We start from the raw sequence: 10,687 nt of genomic DNA on the forward strand, positions 1-10,687 counted from the left end.
TGTGGCAACAGTAGTGTGGCTGGCCCAGGATTGGACAGTGTTTCGTTCTGCTGTGCATAAGGTCGCTATTAGTCGGTACTGACTCGGTAGCACCTAACTGCAACAACAAGAATCTAATAAGCAATATGTGAAGGTGAGTCAAAAATTACCCACACTCTAGCTGTAGAATTTATTTTAATCAACTTTTAGAAAAGAACAAATACATCGTTTTTCGACATAATCTCCTTGCTTTTCAATCCACTGTTAACAAGCTTTCATATTCCCTTATTTAAAAATGTTTTAGGCTGATCTGTAAGCTATGAATGCATCACTTCTTTATCAGAGGTAAATCTTCATCCTCAAAGGGCTGCTTTCAGGGGACCAAACAGGTGAAAGTCTGATGGATCAAGATCAGGACTGTAGGGAGGATGCTTTAACATCTCAAAATGATAATTTTGCACAATGTCACCAGTGTGGGCAGAGGTGTATGGGTGTGCATTGTCATGCAAGATCACAATTTAATCCAAAGTTTAGGATTCAGCTGTTCAGTGAGCATCTCACTGTAACAAGCACTTTTGATTGTTGAACCTTTTTCCTGATAGTGTTTCAATACTAGTCCTAAGGAATCCCAGAAAACTGCAAGCATCACTTTTCCAGCTGATGGTTGACTTTTGAACTTTTTCTTGGTCAGCAATTGAGGATGTTTCCATTCCATACTATACCGTTTACTCTCAGGCTCATAATGATGACTCCACAGCAAAGCTTGTTTTTCAAAGAAATGTTTACCTTCCTTTGAGTATAGGTCCAAATTTTGTTTGCAGATGTCCAAATGCTTCTGTTTATGCTCTTCCATGAATTGTTTCATTGCTCACATTACACAAACTTTTTTAAACCATAGATTACTTCCGGGGAAGAGGCTTGGCTGATTTGCAGATGATTTGCCACATGAACCACTGTCACTTGTCTATTTGACAGAATCATTTCATGTGCACACTCAATGTTGTCATCAGCCATGAATGTGGACAAGCATTTTAATTGGAGTGGGGATAATTTTTAAATCACCCTTGTGTATGTGTGTGTGTTTATGTGTGTGTGTATACATATATACATATAAATTTGTTGTTGTTGTTAAATGCCATGGAGTCAGTTCTGACTCATAGTGACACTATAGAGGATTTCCAAGGAGCAGCTAGAGAGTTTGAACCACTGACCTTGCGGTTCAGATCAACCGTGCAGTCCAGTGGATTAAATCACAGTGCCACACCAGGACTCATAAAAACTTAGACAGCTTTAAAAACAAATCCAATAGCCCAATCATAAAATGGTCAAAGAAATAGACGTTTCACCAAAAAGGACCTTCAAATGACCACCAAACACATGAAAGATGCTCAGCAGCATCATTAGCCATCAGAAAGATGCAAATCAGAATCACAATGAGATACCATTTCACTCCCACTAAGATGACTAACATTAGAAGAAGAAGAAAAACAGAAAATAACAAGTGTGGGGGTGTGGGGAAATTGGAACCCTTATCTATTGCTTGTGGGAATACAAAATGGTACAGGCCTTGTAGAAAATAGTGTGGTTGTGCCTCAAAACACTAAAAATAAAACTACCATATGGCCCAATAATTCCAATCCTAGGTATATACCTAAAAGAATGAAAGCAGAGACTCAAAACCAGACTTAAATATCAATATTCAGTATAGCAGTATTCATAATAGCCAAAAGGTAGAAATGACCTAAATGTCCATCAACAGATGATTGACTATACAAAGGTACAAACATACAGTGGAATACTACTTGGTCAGTAGGAGAAATGGAATCTTGATGCATGCTAAAATATGGACAGAGCTAGATTCAAGCCATGGTATTTTCAGTAACCTCATATGCATATGAAAGTTGGACAGTGAGTAAGGAAGACCACAGAAGAATTGATGTTTTTGAATTATGATGTTGGAGGAGAATACTGAAAGTACTATGGACTGCGAAAAGAACAAATAGATCTGTGTTGGATGAAGTGCCATCAGAGTGCTTCTTGGAAACCAGGATGGTCAGACTTCATCTCTTATACTTCAGACATATTGTCAGAAGGAAGCAGTCACTGGAAAAGGATATCATGTTTGGTAAGGTGAAGAGTCAGAGAAAAAGCATAAGACCCCCAACTACATGGATTGGCAAAGTGGCAGTATCAATGCGCTCAAGCGTGGTAACAATTGTGAGGTTGGCCCAAGACTGGGCAGTGTTTCGTTATATTGTGCATAGGGTCACTATGAGTCAGTACCGACTTGATGGCACCTAACAACAACAACAACAGAAGATATTTGCTGAGTGAAAAAGACAATTATAAAAGAACAAATGTTGTATAACCTCACTTATATAAAAAGACAAGAAAAGGCAAATATAGAGACCAAAGTTTATTAATGGTTACCAGGGATGGGAGAGAGGGGGAGAAAGGGGTTAACAATGATGGAAATACCATGTTGCTTAGGGGTAGGACTGAACATCCAATTGTTATCATTGCTGTCAGTAAGGTGTACACCTGTGAAAAGCTGAATGGCAAAGTTGCATGCTAGCTATATATATAACAACAACAAAAATAGCTGTTGAGGCACTATGTACAAACATGGTTTGGAAGTTTACGGTCATGGTTTCATAAGTCTTCTCAGCTAACTGGCCTAATAACATGTTTTGTGCTTCTGGTGTGGTGCTGTAGGCCAAACACTGGACTGCAAGGTCAGTTTGAACCACAGGTCGGCTGCTCAAATCCACCAGCCGTTCCTTGGAAACCCTGTGGTGGCTATGTGCCATGGAGTCAGTTCTGATGCATAGCGACCCTGTATAGGGTATCCAAGGCTGTGTATCTTTATGGGAGCAGAAACCCTCATCTTTCTCCCATGGAACAACTGGTAGTTTCGAACTGTTGACCCTCAGGTTAGCAGCCCGATTCATAACCACTATGCTACCAGAGCTCCTTTGGAAACCCTATAAGGATCACTGTTGAGTCAGAACCAACTTGATGGCACTTAACAATAATTCTCCCTCCTAGTTCACTGCATAGTGCCTAGGGCTTAGCTTGCAAGACCTCCATCCAATCCACAACAATTGGTCTCTATTTGCCTGGAATAACAGAGGAAGGAGAATCCAGAATCAAAGAAGGAAATGGAAAGTGCGGCTGATTGGCTCTGTGAACAATTGTTTCCTTTGCCATGAGAACAGAGCTGGATGCTGCCCAGCTACCATTACTGAACAGTTTCATCAAAGATTCCATAACAGAATTATTTTTAAAAGGAGGAAACTGAAGAACAGAATTCAAATTCTCATGGATTCCAGACTTCCTGGAGTCATGAAGGTTGAATAACTCCCTGAAACTTTTGTCCTCAGATAATCTTTAAGGCTTAAACCAAAAATAACCCCTGAAGTCTTCATAAAACCAAACAACAGCTTAGCTTAACTAGTGTAAAAAAGGAAAAAATTCTGCTTTGAGCTTTAAGCTCTTTAAGAACTAATTATTTAGACTCGAATCAACACTATCAGAGCTGAGAATGGAAGTGAAGACAAGCATCTAACCTGCACACCTGGCCTCCTCTCCTGCCTCCTCTCCTCAGCTCACCTCGCTCTTGAGGCCTGCCCTCCCTCCAGCCTGCTCAGCACCCAGAACATCTTCCACATGGCCACCTCAGTAAGTTCCCACTTGAACAAAGGCATCAAGCAGATGTACATGACTCTGCCTCAGGGTAAAAAAGTCCAAGCTATGTATATCTGGATCGATGGCACTGGAGAAATACTATGCTGTAAGACTCACACCCTGGATTGTGAGCCAAGTGTGTAGAAGAGTTAACCGAGTAGAATTTTGGCTCCATTACTTTCCAGTTTGAAGGTTCCAACAATGCCATATATCTCATTCCAGCTGCCATGTTTTGGGACCATTTTTGCAAAAACCCCAACAAGCTGGTGTTCTGTGAAGTCTTTAAGTACAACCAAAAACCTGCAGAGACCACTTTAAGGCATACCTGTAAATGGATAATGGACATGGGAGAGCAGCCAGCATCCCTGGTTTGGAATGGAGCAAGAACATACCTCATGGGAACAGATGGGCACTACCTTGGTTGGTCTTCCTCAAGGTCCATACTGCTGTGGTGTAGGGTCAGAAAAAGCCTATGGCAGGGATATCATGTAGGCTCATTACTGGGTCTGCTTGTATGCCGGTGTCAAGATCAGGGGGAAAAATACCAAGGTCATGCCTGCCCAGTGGGAGCTCCAGACAGGTCCCTGTGAAGGAATCAACATGAGGGGATCACTTCTGGGTGGTCCATTTCATCCTGCATCATGTATGTGAAAACTTTGGAGTGACAGTGACCTTTGATCCTAAGCCCATGCCTGGGAACTGGACTAGTTTAGCACCAAGGCCACGCGAGAAGAGAATGGTCTGAAGCACATTGTGAAGTCCACTGAGAGACTAAGCAAGCGGTACCAGTTCCACATCTACGCCTATCATCTCAAAGGGGGCCTGAACAACACCCAGCACCTAACTGGATTCCATGAAACCTTCAACATCAACGACTTTTCTACTGGTGTGGCCAACCATGGCACCAGCATCTGCATTCCTAGGACTGTTGGCCAGGAGAAGAAGGGTAACTGTGAAGACCACCACCCCTCAGCCAACTGTGATCCCTACTTTGACAGGAACTCTTATCTATACCTGCCTTTTCAACAAGATTGGTGATGAGCCCTTCCAGTAAAAAAATTAAGTGACTAGACCTCCAGCCATGAAACCCCTCCCAGTACTGCATCCCATGTCCACGTTTCCCCTCACCCACGTGTTCCTACTAGCTGTAACTCATAGGGCAGATTATCAAGGTCTTTTTTTTTCCTAAAAAAAAATAAACAATATCAACTCAAAAGACTGGATAGGAACCTTTGGTCAGTGAATGTTGCAGACCATGTAAGACTAATCAGAGGTTCGAGGCCCACTAGGGCCGAGTGTAACAAATGAGGCCACTGGCAGTTAATGGCAAATTGCTTTCATATTAATATTCAGGTATATATATTAAATTAATACACTTGGAGCCTTTGACAATCCACAGATAAATGTGATATTTTCCTAAAGCCAAGACTAAAGGTTGCAAGGTTAAACCTTTCTCCAAAGGATTAACTAAAAATATCTTAGCTACTTCTTGGTTCTTTGTTCTATAGACAAAGAACCCATCCTCCCTAATCCCTTTTCCAGGTGCAGCCCATTCACCTGGGCGTCTCCTGTAGAACTCTCAACTTCCCCCAACTGACCTCAGGGGCTATAGATATGTTAATTGGGCCTGAGAATCCAAGTTGCTGGCCTGGGATTCTAACTAGTGAAGTACAATGTAAAGTTACCTGATTGTCTGGAAAATTACTGATGTTAGCTGTATCCTGTTTTAGTCCCTCCCAGCTTGGTGTGAAACTCCTCCCCTAAATAAAACAGAGGCCCGAGCCTCCCCAGGCGTGCATTACTGGTTGGCAGGCATGGAGTAAAGATCGGTGCATTACTGGTTGGCAGGCATAGAGTAAAGATCAGTGCATTACTGGTTGGAAGGCATGGAGTAAAGATTGCGGTGCGTTACGAGTTGGAAGGCATGCATTAAAGATTGCAGGGCAGTGAGTAGCTGCCTGCAGAGGCCATGATGCCTGTAGTCCCAAGCCTGCCCACCAGTGATGTATCCACCCTGGCTTTGGGGTGCCTCATTGTCTCCCTTCTTCTGTTTCTCTGTGTATTCTTTCGCTATCCCTATCGCCGCTGGATCTCCCCTCCTCGTGAACCAAAAACTCGTGACAACTATGTCGGGGTCAGACCCCGGCAAGTGAATTGATGCTAATGAGGGAGGAACAACTTAGAAAAGGAGGGTGGAAATGTTTGCATAACACAAAGAATGTGACCAACATCACTAAATGGCACATGTAGAAACTGTTCGATTGGCATATGTTTTGCTGTGTATATTCCAAAAACAGCAACAAAATTAGTTTCAAAATATACAAGGTCGATTGGTTCGTCACCAGTTACCTGGCCAACCAATTGGAAGACATCCATTTTTGTGCCCTTTCCAAGGAATGGTGACCCAACAGAATATGGAAATCATCAAACAATATCATTAATATTACATGCAAGTAAAATTTTGCTGAACACAATTCAGAACTTGCTGCAGCAATACATTAACAGAGAACTGCCAGAAATTCAAGCAAGATTCAGGAGAGGACATGGAACCAGGGACATCATTGCTGTCATCAGATGGATCTTGGCTGAAAGCAGAGAATATCAGAAAGATGTTTACTTGTGTTTTATTGACTACACAAAGGCTTTCAACTGTATGGATCATGACAAGCTATGGAGAACATTGTGAAAAATGGGTATTCCAGCACACTTAATTGTGCTCATGAGGAACCTGTACAGAAACCAAGAAGCAGTCATTAAAACATAACAAGGGGATTATTAAATGTTTTAAAATCAGGAAAGATGTGCACCAGGGTTGTATTCTCTCACCATACTTATTCAATTTTAGAAACAAATAAACTGAGAAAGTGGAATATATGAAGAAGAACATGGCATCAGAATTGGAGGAAGACTCATTACTAGCCTTTCAAAATGCAGATGATATAACCTTGATTTCTGGAAGCAAAGAGAATGTAAAATACTTATTGATAAAGATTAAAGACTACAGTATTCAGTATGGATTGTACCTTAATGTAAAAAAAAAAGAAAAATCTTTATAACTGGACCAGTAAATAGCATTATGATAACTGGAGAAAGACTAAAGTTGTCAAAGACTTCATTTTGCTTGGATCCACAATCAACACTCATGAAAGCAATGGTCAAGAAACCAAACAAGGTATTATAGGCAATTCTACCACACAAGATCTTTTTAAAGTGTTCAAGAGCAAAGGTATCAGTTTGAGAACTAAGGTGGGCCTGACCCAAGCCATGGTATTTTCAATAGTTTCATATGCATGTGAAAGTTGGACAGTAAGTAAGAAAGACCATAGAATTGATGCATTTGAGTTATGGTGCTGGATAAGAATACCGAAAGTACCATGGACTGCCAGAAGAGCAAACAAATCCATGTTGGACAAAGTACACCCAGAATGCTCCTTAGTAGCCCTCGATGGTGAGACTTCATTTCTCATACTTCAGACATGTTATCAGGAGATACAGTTCATGGAGAAGGGGATCATGCTTGGTAAAATGGAGGGTCTACAAGAGAAAGTCCCCCAAAACAAGATGGATCAGCACAGTGGTAGCAGCAATTGACTCAAGCATAACAACAATTGTGAGGCTGGTGCAGTGTTTCGTTGTACATAAGATCACTGTGAGCCGAACCAACTCAATGGCACCTGACAAAAATAACAATAACAACAGCATTCTATACAATGCTGTTGTTGTTGAGTGCTGTCGAGTCAGTTCTGACTCATAGCAAACCTGTTTAAGGTTTCAGAGAAGCAGTTGATGGGTTTGAACTGTTGAACTTGGGATTTGAAGTCCAGTGTTGATTCTACAGTGTAACATCTGGAGTCCAATTCTACACAGTTGAGAATGGAATTATTCTGACATAGGAAAGTCTCAAAAGTGTTACTAGTTAATAGTTGTCTCATGAAGGTATTGAAAAAATAATCTCAGTAATGCTCCCCTAGAGTATCGGGCTTTCAGCAATATAGCCTCCCAAAGAATTCTCCTACATGAATTATTTGCAAAGTATGTCCCTAAGTATCTAAAGGAAGTAACCTTGCTATATGGAGTTATTGAATATAACCAATTAAATTTTGGAAGATGTCTGATGATTCTGATTTTACAATTAGCTTTCAGATAGTGTCTAAAATTAGTGTCTATTGATACCACTCCTGGCTTATGACCAAAAAATAAACATTAGCAGCATAAAATTTTTAATATTTATTTTTCAAATGCTATTTAAGAGAAAACAAACTTTGTAACAAGGACGTATTTGGATTCTCAAAAAGAAACTTTAAATCTGATCTGTAAGGAGGCCATTGTTATTGACCTCACTCTTGCAGTCAGGTTAAAAAGCAAGTCAGTACTCCAACAAATTTGAAAGCTTAGAAGAAAGGGACAAATTTCCAGAAACACATTACCTACCCAAACTAACACAGATTGAAACAGGAAATTCGAAGATACTGATAACAAAGTTATCAAGTCATTTTAAAAAACCTCCAAAAAATCAAGCAGAAAAAGCCCTGGGCCAGATGGTTTTGCTGGTGAATTCTATTAAACATTCAGAGATGATCCAACATCAGTTCTATTCAAACTATTCTAGAACATATAGAAAAGGAGGAAATACTCCCAAATACATTTTATGAAGTGAGCATAACCTTGTTACTGATACCAGACAAAAACACTACTAAAAAATAAAAACCTATATCCCTCATGAACACAGAGGTAAAAATCTCAACAAAATCGTAGCCAAAAGAATCCAACAACATATAAAAAATTAATAATCATGGCCAAGTAACATTCATACAAGGAAGGTTCAACATTAGAAAAGCAATCAACTAATCTACCACATAAATAAAACAGAGGAAAAGAACCACATGATGATATTGGTCAATGCAAAAAAAAAAGCATTTGACAAAATTCAATACTCATTCCTGATAACACTACTCAACAAAATACACACAGAAAGGAAATTCTTCAATAGTATTAAGGGCATACCTACAAAACCAATGGCCAACATTATTCTGAATAGAATAATAGAGAAACTGAAAGTATTCCCCTTGCAAATGGGAACCAAACAATGATGACCTTCATCACCACTCTTATTCAATATTATTTTGGAAGTTCTAGCCAGAGTAATGAAGCAAGAAAAGAAAGGAAGAGACATCCAAATCAGCAACAAAGAAGTAAAACTCTCCATTTACAGATGATGTGATACTATACACAGAAAATCCCATCGACTCAACAAGAAAACTACTGGAACTATTAGAAGTATTTAGCAAAGTGGCAGAGTACAAAATCAACATGTAAATAGTCAATCAGATTTCTTTACACTAACATAGAGATTTCTGAAAAGTAAGTCAGGAAAACAATACCATTGACAATAGCCACCCAAAAAATGAAATGTTTAAGAATAAATATAACCAGAGATGCAAATGTCTATACAAAATAAATCACAAAACACTAGTTCAAGAACCAAAAGATCTATATAAATAGAAGAATAGACCATGCTCATGGATAGAAAGACTTAGCATTATGAAAATGTCAGTAATACCCAAAGAGACCTATAGATATTATGCATTCCCAATCCAGATTTCATCATCATTCTTTAAAGAGATGAAAAAAAACTAATTTATACAAAAAGGAAAGAGAGCTCTGATAAGCAAAGTACTACTAAAGAATAAAAACAAAGTAAGAACTCTGGCACTTTCCAATATCAAAACCTACTACACAGCCACAGTAGTCAAAACAGCCTGGTACTGGTACAATAAATGACTGGAATAGAATTGAGAAAACTGAAGTAAGTCCATCCAATTATGGACAGCTGAACAAAGGGCTTGTCTCTTTAACTAATGATGTTGCCAAAGCTAGATATCTATCTGCAGAAAAATAAAACAAGACATCTCACACTACATACAAAAAGAAACTCAAAATTGATCAAAGACCTAAATTTAGAACCTAATATTATAAAGATAATCAATCAAAGAAATAACAGAGACAAACTAAGAAGCTCTAATAATGGCATAAATATATTATCAAGCATAACTGAAAACACACAAACAGGAGAAGACAATCTAGATGATGGTATCTCCTAAAAATCAGACATTTGGGGGTAGCAAAAGATTTCACCAACAGAGTACAAAGAGAGCCCACAGAACAGGAAAGTACTTTCATCAGTGATATATTGGACAAGAGACTGGTGATGGTGGCTGTGTGCCACCGAGTCAGTTTCAATTCATAGCATTCCTGTATAGGGTTTCTGAGGCTGTAAATCTTTACAGGAGCAGAAAGCCTCATCTTTCTCCTGCAGAGCTGCTACTAGATTCAAACTACTTACCTTGCAGGTAGCAACCCAGTTCATAATCCACTATGCTACCAGAGTTCTTCCACCACTCGTTGGTCAGTTTGTCATACTATGGTGGCTTGTGAGTTGCTGTGATTCTGGAAGTTATGCCACAGGCATTTTAAATACCAGCAGGGTCACCCATGGTGGACAGGTTTCAGATGAGCTTACAGACAAAGACAGACTAGGAAGATATAGTGCTGGAAAATGAGCCCCTCAGGTTGGAAGGCACTCAAAATGTGACTAGGGAAGAGCTGCTTCCTCAAAGTAGAGTTGACCAAGATGATGCAAATGGAGTAAAACCTGTGGGAGAAAAGCCCACGGGACCTTCATTTGCTGATGGGGCACAACTCAAAATGAAGAGAACCAGCTGTAAACTTCCATTAATAATTGGAACATGGAATGTATGAAGTATGAATCTAGGAAAATTGGAAATTGTCAAAAATGAAATGGAACGCATAAACATCGGTATCAGGTATTAGTGAGCTGAAATGGACTGGTATTGGCCATTTTGAATCTGACATCCATATGGTTTACTATGCCAGGAATGATAAATTGAAGCGGAATGATGTTGCATTCATTGTCAAAAAGAATATATCCAGACCAGTCATGAGGTGCAGTGCTGTCTGTGGTAGGATAATATCCATGCACCTACAGGGAAAACAGGTTAAT

The 10,687-nt window shown here is 39.6% G+C and overlaps 1 protein-coding gene and 1 pseudogene across 1 annotated transcript in view; one reads left to right on the forward strand and one right to left on the reverse strand.

Moving 5' to 3' along the window:
• The window catches only part of CNIH3 (cornichon family AMPA receptor auxiliary protein 3), a 216,511-nt gene that overhangs the window by 131,525 nt on the left and 74,299 nt on the right, over nucleotides 1-10,687 (reverse strand). The window lies entirely within an intron of this gene.
• LOC102812201 lies at nucleotides 3,649-4,729 on the forward strand (annotated as a pseudogene).

The sequence above is a fragment of the Chrysochloris asiatica genome, unplaced genomic scaffold, assembly GCF_000296735.1.
Source record: "Chrysochloris asiatica unplaced genomic scaffold, ChrAsi1.0 scaffold00161, whole genome shotgun sequence".
NCBI lineage: Eukaryota > Metazoa > Chordata > Mammalia > Afrosoricida > Chrysochloridae > Chrysochloris > Chrysochloris asiatica.